At 33.3% G+C, this 11,261-nt stretch overlaps 1 pseudogene; it reads left to right on the top strand.

The window, feature by feature from the left end:
- LOC133701388 (putative glycerol-3-phosphate transporter 4) lies at window positions 1-4,357 on the top strand (annotated as a pseudogene).
- Window positions 4,358-11,261: the final 6,904 nt, after the last annotated feature.

Here is an 11,261-nt window from a genome sequence, read left to right as displayed (position 1 = left end):
TCCTTTTACACCCTGTCCTCTCCCGCCATTCTCTCTCCCCCTCTCATCTCTCACATAACCCCCTCCCCCCAAAGAACTCAACAGCTGAAGATTAATTATTGCTGGAAGCTGCAATTTCTTGAAATATTGGCTGGTTTTTCTAGTGAATTAGGTCCCTCTCATTCATTGCTATAAAAACATAGCAGAATCTTAATACTTGCTTGGAGGTTGAGGATTTCCATTCATGGAAATACCTGTCTTCTTTCTCGAAGAATGTGATAGTAGCTAGTATACATGTTCTTTCTTGGTTTACTGGTTTGATAATCTTGCCTGTTGTTTTAGATATGGCTAACAATTTAGACACAGCGAGGAATATCCCACCTGGGGTTTGGCTTATAAGGAAAATAAGAGGCAAAGATTGGAGTCTCAAGACTTATAGGTACATGATTTTGTTGATTACTTTCATTGCATATACTAGTTACCATGCATCAAGAAAACCCAGTAGCATAGTCAAGAGTGTGCTGGATCCTGAACCTGATAAGACCTTAAATGTGCACACTTGGCCAATTGGAAGTGTCTTTCTTAAAGATGAAATCTTGGGTAAAAACAAATATAAGTCTGAATATATAGGTTGGGAGCCATTTAATGGGAAAGGCGGGACAAAGAAATTGGGATTGATTGATGTTGCATTTCTTGCTTGTTATTCTTTGGGAATGTATGGTGCTGGTCATTTAGGTGATACATTGGATTTGAGGTTGTTTTTGACTTCTGGGATGATTGGTAGTGGAATTTTTGTGGGGTTATTCGGTATGGGATAGTTTTGGAACATTCATGTTTTCGGGTTTTATTTGGTTATGCAAATGGTTGCTGGGTTGTTTCAAGCCACAGGTTGGCCTTCTGTGGTGGCTGTAATTGGTAATTGGTTCGGGAAAATGAAGAGAGGGTTAATAATGGGTATTTGGAATGCACATACTTCAGTTGGGAATATTACTGGCTCTCTTCTTGCTGCAAGTGTTTTGGACTATGGTTGGGGATGGTCCTTTATTGCTCCGGGAATGTTTATTGCACTAGCAGGGGTATTGGTTTTCTTGTTTTTAGCTGCTTATCCTGAGGATGTTGGATTTCCTTGTTCAAATGTCCCGGCAGCAAGGGCCGAGGCAGTGGCTCGCGATGCAGAAGCTCAGGCACAGAGCGAAGGTATTGTGGGAAAGGGGAAGAATGCTCCCATAAGAGAAGGATCTGGGGTTAGGAGAAGCGTTGGGCTTCTCGAAGCTTGCATGATACCAGGAGTGCTACCATTTGCATTTTGCCTGTTCTTCGCCAAGCTAGTGGCTTACACATTTTTGTATTGGTTGCCCTTTTATTTGAGTCAGACAGGTATTTCTGCCCTCAATTTCTGCTATTAGAATTTTGTAATTTCATCGATAGCTAGCCTTCTTAAATTAGATATTTTTTTTGCTGGTTTGTGCCATGTTGTTTTGAATATTGATTAGCAATACAAAAAGGGATTGCCAGTTATAGGGATTCACTAATTTTCTGCAATTAATCAGGATCATGCTAGCATAGAAGGGTTCTTGCAGTGGGCTAAGATCTCGTTAGTGCACATGATTTTACTAAGTAGAGTCAGCTAGCACCTATTGTATTTTTCAACAGATTAAGTAATTGGTTATGTCCTTTTTGCTCAAATGACATCTCCCCCATTTGCAGCTTTCACTTGATGTGATTTATTAAAAAAAGAACAAAAAGACGGTGTTAGTCTTACAAATGGAGGCCATCAGAATAATTCCGGAAGCCTGGAATATATTTTTGACTGTAGGTTGGGCAGTTGTCACCTCTTTGAAACAATTTTGTTTGATGGATCATGTGAAGAATTTGTAACTCATCTATTTAATTCATTCTCCGCTGCTATGACATGCACTTTTTATTTGCTGAAACAAAGTTTTCATTGGTTTTTTATTAATTCTGGTTGGAGCATTAGGTAAGAGTTGTGGTCATCATTTTATCTTCATTTAACTACAGTTTTGACATCGAAGTTTAAATTGAAAACGAGGTGGTATTGTGCTTCCTGTTGACATTTTAAATTCTAATGTATCATTTGCTTTTGGAGAAGTTTCACTTACTAAATCTATGAGACATGCTTGTTAGTGAATGTTGAGGACCTTTCCGACAACGGTTAAGGCTCGGGGGCTAGGCATTGTCTTTAGAGGACCATCATACAAGATAGTTTCAAATTTCCAGTTGCAAGTTTGAAATAGTAATTTATTGTTAATTATTGCAACAATTTGTCCTAAAATCGTTATCTGTTGTTTTTTTAAATAACACAAATACTTTTTGTGATGAATGTGTTATATGTAACGCAATTTTTCTCTAGAAACTAAGACCATAAAAAAGACAGATATATAAACGCTGCAAACGCTGGTACAATTGTATTGACTAAAAATAAAATAAAATTCTTAGTACTTCCGCGCAGGCATTTTGAGAATGGTCATGCGGCCTCGCTATAGAGCTGTTTTGCCACTTCACACTAATATTAAGAAGCAGAGCATGAGGCTAGGCTTTAGGCAAGTAGATGAATCATGAAATCCTTGTAAGATCAAATGAGATCAGGCATAATCTGTGCATGGATATTGTTATTGGAAAAGAGCACTTGCAGTAATTGGCGATGTTTATTTGTGAACACATAAATTTTTCAAACCAAGTTTTTGCAGTTGTTGGAAATCTTTGCAAGATTATCGTGTTTTGTAGAGGTAATAGTTCAATTTTCTTAACTGCAGAAATTGGTGGAGAATATATGTCTGAAGTCAGCTGGAAATCTCTCAACCCTGTTTGATGTAGGGGGCATTGTTGGTGGAATTCTTGCTGGCCATATATCTGATAAACATAGAGCTCGGGCTATTACAGCAGCCAGTTTCATGTATGCTGCAATTCCTTCTATGCTTTTGTACCGCATATATGGGAGTTTCTCGCAGACTATGAACATTGCACTCATGATGATTGCTGGCTTATTCATAAATGGGCCATATGCACTTATCACAACTGCAGTATCTGCTGACCTTGGTACACACAGTTCTCTAAGAGGGGATTCTCGAGCATTGGCAACAGTCACTGCCATTATTGATGGTACTGGATCAATTGGTGCAGCTCTTGGTCCTCTTCTCACTGGGTTTCTTTCAACCAAAGGATGGAATACAGTTTTTGTGATGCTGATGCTCGGTGCTTTCATTGCGGGGCTTCTCTTATCATGTCAGGTTGTCGCTGAAATTAATGATAAAACTAGTAAATTGATGCGTTCAACCAGTGGACTGCAAAGTTCTGAAGGTAATGCCATGAACTGGCTGAGATAATCCTGCATGCGCACACACTGAGAAAGTCTCTCATGTACCATTGTTTAACTTTTATAGGACATATATCTATGGATTATGTATCCTGAGAGAGGATATGAAATCTGCATTAATCTTATTGGTAATTGAAAATTTAAGATAAAAGGATAGAAACTTATAAATTTCATAGTTAGGAGCAGCAGAAAGTTATTTTCCAGTAAAATTTATATGGCAATACAATTTCCATTCTAGTTGCAGAATACCTCTGAACTGGAAGAAAATATTGTGTGTTTTTATATGGTTCACAATTTCCACCAGCCTACTGATGGTCATGTGAAGAAGAGATTAATCTGGAGTGGTAAGAGCAAGAAAGGGGGGAAGTGGGGGGCTAGAATATATGGTGATGCCTGTTACTAAAATTCGTTTAGAATCACATCAACCCTACAGACAGTTCATTCCAAAATTGTATGGTGGAAGTTATTTTTGCAGCTGACAACAACTAGTTTGGGAATGAAGAACATGTTAATTTGACTACAAGTGATATACTGATAATATCGTTTTCGCATTGCTTCTATAATTCTTATTCAATCACTGTTTATCAATATTTCAATTCTATCTGTAGCTGTACTCTCTCTCTCTCTCTCTCTCTCTCTCCCCTCCTCCCTCCCTCTCTCGTCCCCCCTCTCTCTCACACATACGTACATACATACACGCATGCCTCTCTCTCATACATGCGTGCATACATGCATGGATACATGTATGCCCTGTCCCCATAATTTCCACGTCACTCTATGATAATTTCTTTCCCCTTCCATACATGATCTATGCTCTTCATTTGTTTTGCAGTTCCTCCATCTCAACCACTTCTAAGTGAGCAGAGATGAAAATCAGGTATGGGCTCACGAAGCTTTTACAACACGAGTTAACCAAGAACAAAGTCAAAGGATAGGGTTGTTAAAACAGTAAATTATTTGTCTTAAATAATGGGCACGAAGGTATGTTTCTGTAAAATTTTGATAGAGATATGGCTATGGTTCGTGGTGCCCTTTTTTCTGCAAGACGAGTACACTGATGTAGGAGTACGTCGGGTATTTTTGTCTCTGTGGCCCCGATTAAATTGTTCCCGTGAGCACTGAGGATGATGGAATCCACTGTTTCTCAACTGTCTCCATTTATACAGATTTGGCAGAACTGATGATGTTAGGTTTCTGCCATTGGTTTGTGGATTACAGTAGAAAACAGGCAGGTCATTTCTAAGAGAGCTTGATAGGCTCTCATTCTTCTGCCTTCCCTCCTTTCAATACCAAGCACAGCTCATAACGGATTTTCTTTGCAGACAACAAGGCTCGCTTAAACTTTCTTCTGGAGTGCGCGAGACATGGCTAATCTTGCAACCAACCGAAAATCCTTAGTGAGGAAGAACATCCAGGTTTCAGGGAAATAAACTTTTAGACAAAGTATAGAGAGCATCCTTTTAATTAGTGGAAAGTTGCAACATATTTGTTAAGGTGCATGTCCTGCGATATTGGAGAGCAAGTTCGTAGCAGATCAAGCCATGAGACGTGTTGAGGTGTTTAGGACATGAAACGGTAGCAGTTTCACGATTTTTTAGAAACTATTGTCGTGCTAAATTTCACCATTTTCTTAAACATTTTCCCGACCATTCTCAATGAACCCAAAGACAAGTAAGGCAATTATTTGCTATGTTATCAACCAAGACCACAGATATAGCCATCACGGGGAGCTCAATTCTGGATAACATTGCTAAAGAAAGCAGCGGCGGCTCTATTTGAAAGTGAGGTTTCAGGCTCCATGTGAGTACGAGGGGTCAACAGAATACAAGACCTCGGAACCCAGCTGTTAGCTCCTCGAAAAATTACAATTCCTCACCAATTTATTTTTTCCAAGAAATTAAACGATAACTAATCTATGATAAATAAATTATGAATAAATAAAAAATTAATCTATAGCCATTGACTTTTCTACTTAAATAACTTTTAGTTTTTTTAGATTTATTTTTTAATTTATGGTGGCTAATCAAAAATTAATAAAAAAAAATATGAAATAAATAAGAATTTGAAACTTGACTGTTTTAGATTTTTACATACTTTTCATTACCATATATTTTAGTGTTTTTTTTTTTATTTTTAGTTTTCCTTTCATATCTATAACTTTAGGTTTATCTTATTAAGATATATTTAAATTTTATATTTTTTAATTCAAATACTTGTTTATAAATGTATTCAAATTAAAATGATGTTATTAAAATCTTTGGAGATATATTGCAAACCTTCTATTTTCACTAGTAAGAAGCAATGAAGCTTTAAGGATAAAAGATTTATTATTAACAACAATAAAAAATTTAAAGTGTTTCAACAAAATAAATCGGAGTTGTTTCACTATTTCTTATTAGTAATTACATGAGATAATTCTTAAAGATAAACGAATTTCTGGTATTCCCAGCACAAGAATGAATGATTATATTTCAAGCAGATAAAAAATGAGTTCAAGATTTTGTCACTTGGGTATATTTTGGATTCTGAGTAACTAGAGATTGCAAGCAGCAGCAATAGCAGCAGTGGATTCTTGCTATTAATCAAGCATTATACTAGTTCATAAGTAAAATGATTTGAAATACAGAAAAAGATTTTATGTTTTTTGCAATTCCTTCAATTCTACTACACCACTTTATTGGGAGTGTCTCGCAGGCTTGAACAAATCGTTGCTGGCTTTTTCTTTAATGGCTCAAATGCTCTTATCACAACTGCAGTCTCCACCGACCTTGGCACACACTTCCATTAGAGGGAATTATCGAGCCCTGACTATTGTGATTGCCATTATTGATGGCACTGAAAGACACAACATACTATTAGTTGTGTTGTTGTTTGCAAAGTTTGTTCTGGGCTGAGTACTTACCGAGCATTACTTCAGTTGCAAATTACAAGAAATAAAATGTCAGGCTTGAGGAATTGATGATGTGATTGTGTCAGCAAACATGGTGAAGGTTAACTGAGGCTTACTTGGGATCAAATAGCTTACATGACTGATCATAAAGAACCAGTATATCACTGTGAATTAAAATTAGAGGATGGAAAAAAAATCCTGGAAATCATCTGAAAAGAAATTTCCAAGTGATACTTGCTTGAAGTAACCCTTAAAGAAAGTTGCCAGATTCCTTTCCATGGAGGCAGTATAGGCGAAGAAGTAATCGTATATTAATATGTTTGATTAAAGTTATATTTCCAGTGATACTTCGTTGTTGTATCCCATCGAGATGGTGTTTTCAAACAACCTGGAACCAGCCAGCTTGCAGCAAGCTGGCTATTTCCCATTGACAATGAAATATCCATCAGCCTGGATTACGACTCTTGGAATCATGGCTTTTCTGGAAGCACAAATGAGACTTATCCATCAGCCTGGATTACGACTCTTGGAATCATAAAACACCCAAACTTGCTTTTCTCTCATAGCTAGTGATGATACAGTAAATTTGTTAAAATAATTATAATTAAGCAGTGGCCAGCAGCCCAGACAGAGCTTTTTCTGTCGTTTAAATATTTTATATTCAAATCAAGTTGGTTTTTTTTTTTAATTTTCATCATGATTTTTTTTGTATAATCAAGTTAAATGAGAGTAACTTTATTTTTTAATAAATATAAAATGTTATTTGAAACAATTTAACTCGTGTATTGTCTTCGCACTAATCAAGTGATGCATAAGGAGATATTCAGTGGCTAAACAATGGCTTACAAAACAATATTTGAATTATCTTGACGACCCTTTTATCCATAAACAATGTATGTTGTGTAAGGACCTCTAGTTTGATGTCAACAACTATTTCCCTCTTTATTTTCTCCCCTCTTCTTGATTTTTATGTCTGAACCTTAAAGTTTTCAAATCAACCTTTCAATTTATTTTGCCTTTAGACTTGGTTCTTGTTCTTTGAATTACTGTTTGTCTTATTTCAAATGATTTATGAAATTAAAATATGTTTTCAATTTTATCATCTTTTAATTTTTTTCATCTGATACATTTGATCCTCATTCTTTTGATTGATATTTGTTTTGTTTTGAATTCTTCTCTTAATTGAATTTGTTTTTCAATTTTATCTCTCAACATTTGGTTTTATTTTATTTTCATGTCAGATTTGATCTATTTTTTTAATTGCTATTTATTTTATTTGATAAATCTTTTAGATTGAAATATTTTTTTGATTTCACCTTTCAACATTAAATTGGTCTGTAATTGAGCTTCTTGGTTGAACCAGAGTCTAGGATTACATAGGTTGTGGGTTTGAAAAACTAACCCAGGTTTAAGAGATTCGTCGAGGTTTGTTTCCCCCCTTTATTTATACTCATGTTTTTTTAGTTTCGTTCTTTAGCATTTATTTAACTCATTATAGTAATTTTCATTACTTAAGTTGTAAATTTCAGCTTGGGGCCATCAAGACCTAATCAAGACCCAACCAAGAAGAGAATAAGCGAAGAAAAAAGAAATACAATGTATCACCATCTTTTCATTTCACTTCCTATATTTATTTTTTATTATTTAGTCATTGATATCCCGTTGTTTCATATTTAAGCATAGACCAAGTAGATGTTAAAACGAAAGCAAAGTGACATTTTTTTTTAACTAGATCACCTTTAAATGAGGCGACCAGTTTGCTCTTGGCCTGTTAAATTAAACAAGTCACGCCAATTTTTTTTATATATTTATTAATACATATGGTAATTGATTAATTTAATCTAATATATTGGTGAAGTTATTTATTATCATTTCAAATATTTTATAACATGTATAAAAAAAAATAACAACACTCACTCTTGTCTATCATCATTTCAAATATTTTATTACATGTATAGAAAAATATCAGCGGTCTCACAAGTTTTATACAATAACTAGTTGCATGACTCGCGCGATGCTGCGGGTCAATTTTTTTTGCATAAAAATATCAATAAAAGCTAAGATCTAAAAATGTTAGGTCTTTATACAAAGCTATACCCAAGAGTCTAGGGTTTGGCTGCAACACCTGATCCAAGAGTAATATTTATAATATTAATAATAACATTAAACTTGCATGACCCAAGTTTAAGTGGGTCTGGCTGCAATACCAGACTCAATAGCCTTGGATGTGGGTCTGGCTGCAAGGTCGTGTCATAAAAGTGTGATAATTAAATAGATTAATTAAAAAGAAAAAAATAAAAAAAACCAACATGAAGAAAAAAACTAATGAAGAAAAAGAAAAAAATTTGAATTAACTGGGTTAACCCTTTAAACTTGATTAACCCGTCAAATTTTGGATTCGTGTCGTGAAAATTTGATAACTAAATAGGAAAAAAATTGACAGGTTAACCAAGAATTAACTGGGCTAACCCGTCAAATCCAGGATCCATGTCATGAATGTTTGATAACTAAATAGAAATTTTTTTTAACATTAACAAACTAAATTAAACAAAAAAAAATTAATGAAAAAGGAAAAAAAACAAAAACAAACAAAAGGCATCAGCCTTTTCACTATGGACTGCACTGTGAAGAAAAAGAAAAAAAAATCTAAATTAACTGGGTTAACCCTTCAAACCAGGTTTACCCGTCAAACCTGAGATTCACATAATGAAAGTTTGATAACTAAAAAAAAAAAAAAATTGACGGGTTAACCTGTCAAACCCGGGATACGTGTCATGAAGGTCTGATAATTAAATAGAAATAAATTTAACATCAACAAACTATATTAAATGAAAAAAATTAATTAAAACGAAAAAAAGCAAAAGAAAATAATTCCGGGTTAACCTGTCAAACCTGAGATACGTGTCATGAATGTTTGATAATTAAATAGAAAGAAATTTAACATCAACAAACTAAACTAAACGAAAAAAATTAATTAAAATGAAAAAATGAAAAAAACAATTCCGGGTTAACTCGTCAAACCATGTTAACCCGTCAAACCCGGGATTTGTGTCATGAAAGTTTGATAACTAAATAAAAAAATTTAATATTAACAAACTAAATTAAACAAAAAAATTCATTAAAAGAAAAAAGCAAAAAAAAAACCCAAAAGGCATAAAAAATGAAAAAAAAATAAAAACAGGAAAAAAAAAAGAAGACAGCTCAGCCTTTGGAATGCAGACTGCAATGTGTAGTCCAAAACCAGGTCAACCTGTTAAACCCGAGATACGTGTCATAAAAGTCTGATAGTTAAATATAAAAAAATTCAACATTAACAAAAGAAACTAAACAAAAAAAATTAATTAAAACGAAAAAAAGCAAAAAAAATAATTTAGGTTAACTTGTCAAATCAGGTTAACCCGTTAAATTCAGGATTCGTGTCATGAAAGTCTGATAACTAAATAAAAACAAAATTAAAACTAACAAACTAAATTAAACAAAAAAAAATCATTAAAAGAAAAAAAAAGAAAAAAGCAAAAAAAAAAAAAACGAAAGACATTAAAAACAAAAAGAAAACAGATTTTTTTAAAAAAAATTAGCTCGACAAACAAAAACCTAAATCATCAGTGTTTTAGTATATGTTACTAGTTACATGACTCATGCGATGCCGCGGGTCAATTTTTTTTGCATATAAAATATCAAAAAAAGCTAAGATTTAAAAGTGTTAGGTCTTTTTGTAAAGCTATACACGAGTTTTGGGTGTGGTTGCAACGCCTGACCCAAGAGTAATATTTATAATATTAATAATAACATTAAACTTGCATGACCCAAGTTTAAGTGGGTCTGGTTGCAATACCACACCTAATAGTCTTGGATGTGGGTCTGGCTGTAAGGTCGTGTTATAAAAGTGTGATAATTAAATATATTAATTAAAAAGAAAAAAATAAAGAAAAAAAACCAAAAGGAAGAAAAAAACTAATGAAGAAAAAGAAAAAAAATCTGAATTAACTGGGTTAACCCTTCAAACCAGGTTAACCCGTCTAACCTTAGATTTGTGTCGTGAAAGTTTGATAACTAAATAGAAAAAAAAATTTGACGGGTTAACACAGAATTAACTGGGTTAACCTGTCAAACCAGGTTAACCCGTTAAACTCGGGATCCGTGTCATGAAAGTTTGATAACTAAATAAAAAAAATGAACATTAACAAACTAATTGAAACGAAAAAAATTAATTAAAAGGAAAAAAAAAAGGCATCAGCCTTTTCACTGTGGACTGCACTGTGCAGTCCATAATCAAAGACATAAAAACAACAAAAAAGTAAAAAGAAAAAAAAGAAAAACTAAAGGCATTAGTCAATAACTAAATAGAAAAAAAATTAATATTGATGAACTAAATTAAATAAAAAAATATTAAATAAAAAGAAAAAAGAAAAAAAAACTAATGAAGAAAAAGAAAAAAATCTAAATTAACTGGGTTAACCCATCAAATTTGAGATTCGTGTCATGAAAGTCTGATAACTAAATAGAAAAAAAATTTAATATGAACAAACAAACTAAAAAAATTAATTAAAAAGAAAAAGTCATCAGCCTTTTTACCGTGGATTGCATTGTGCAGTTCACAGTGAAAGGCATAAAAAAACTAAAGACATCAGCCTTTTCACTGTGGACTGCATACAATATTAAAAGATGAAATCGAAAGAACAAAACTAATGAGGAAAAATAAAAAAAATCTGAATCAACTGGGTTAACCCGCCAAACCTGGGATTCGTGTCATGAAAGTATGATAACTAATCAGAAAAAAGATTTAATATTAATGAAATAAATTAAAAAAGATTAATTAAAAAGTTAAAAGCAAAGAGAAAAAAAACCCACAAGAAAAAAAAATTAATGAAGAAAAAGAAAAAAATCTGAATCAACTGGGTTAACCCGTCAAACCTGGGATCTGTGTCATGAAAGTCTGATAATTAAACAGAAAAAATTTAATATTAAGAAACCAAATTAAAAAAAATAATTAAAAAACAAAAAAAGAAACTAAAGACATCGGTTTTTTCACTATGAATTGCACTGTGTAGTCCATAA

This window comes from Populus nigra, chromosome 8 (assembly GCF_951802175.1).
Source record: "Populus nigra chromosome 8, ddPopNigr1.1, whole genome shotgun sequence".
Lineage (NCBI taxonomy): Eukaryota > Viridiplantae > Streptophyta > Magnoliopsida > Malpighiales > Salicaceae > Populus > Populus nigra.
Note: the sequence above shows the minus strand (reverse complement) of the source record. Positions and strands in the feature narration are given on the sequence as shown.